Source organism: Ursus maritimus, unplaced genomic scaffold, assembly GCF_017311325.1.
Source record: "Ursus maritimus isolate PB19 unplaced genomic scaffold, ASM1731132v1 scaffold_2, whole genome shotgun sequence".
NCBI lineage: Eukaryota > Metazoa > Chordata > Mammalia > Carnivora > Ursidae > Ursus > Ursus maritimus.
Window position 1 is genome coordinate 24228240 of NW_024424452.1, and position 784 is coordinate 24229023.

A 784-nucleotide genomic window follows, 5' to 3' on the forward strand; every position below is an offset into this window, starting at 1 on the left:
GGTGGCACAGCGGTTAAGCGTCTGCCTTCGGCTCAGGGCGTGATCCTGGCGTTATGGGATCAAGCCCCACATCAGGCTCCTCCACTAGGAGCCTGCTTCTTCCTCTCCCACTCCCCCTGCTTGTGTTCCCTCTCTCTCTGGCTGTTTCTATCTCTGTCAAATTAATAAATAAAATCTTTAAAAAAAAAAAAAGTTCTCATCATAAGAAAAACTATTTTTTGTAACTATATGTGGTAACAGATGTTAACTAGACTTACTGTGGTGATAATCTCACAATACATATAAATATATAATCATTATGTTTGTATACCTGAAAATAATATAATATTATATGCCAATTATAAGTCAATTAAAAAATAAAACAGGAGAGTTATAAGCATAACAGAAGAAAACCGTAAGTACTCGGAGGCAAGATGATTAATTTGCAAATTCTACAGTAACGTGCTGTAGCTGTAATAGAGAAGAAAGATATTTCTCCAAGCAAGGGCACAATAGAATGGAGATGCTGGGGATCGAACCCAGGACCTCATGCATGCTAAGCATGCGCTCTACCACTGAGCTACATCCCCACCTGGTGACAACACTGCTTTTCTAAGCTATCTTCATGAAATAAATCAGAAATTTGCTCCCTTAAAAGAAAACAACTGGTAACAGTAACAGCCAGGAGGCTGGGGGGGGGGGGTAATTCAGAGGGTGTGTAGGGAGAAGTTCTAGGAGTTTGGAATAAAAGGAATGTACTTTTCTCTATGCTTTTTGTACTACTTGAGTATTTTACCATGTAGGC

The 784-nt window shown here is 39.7% G+C and overlaps 1 non-coding gene across 1 annotated transcript; it reads right to left on the reverse strand.

Annotated features, from left to right (window-relative positions):
- Window positions 1-497: 497 nt before the first annotated feature.
- On the reverse strand, window positions 498-569 carry TRNAA-AGC. The gene has a single exon. It is a non-coding gene; the product is annotated as a tRNA-Ala (tRNA).
- Between the last annotated feature and the right edge of the window lie 215 nt (window positions 570-784).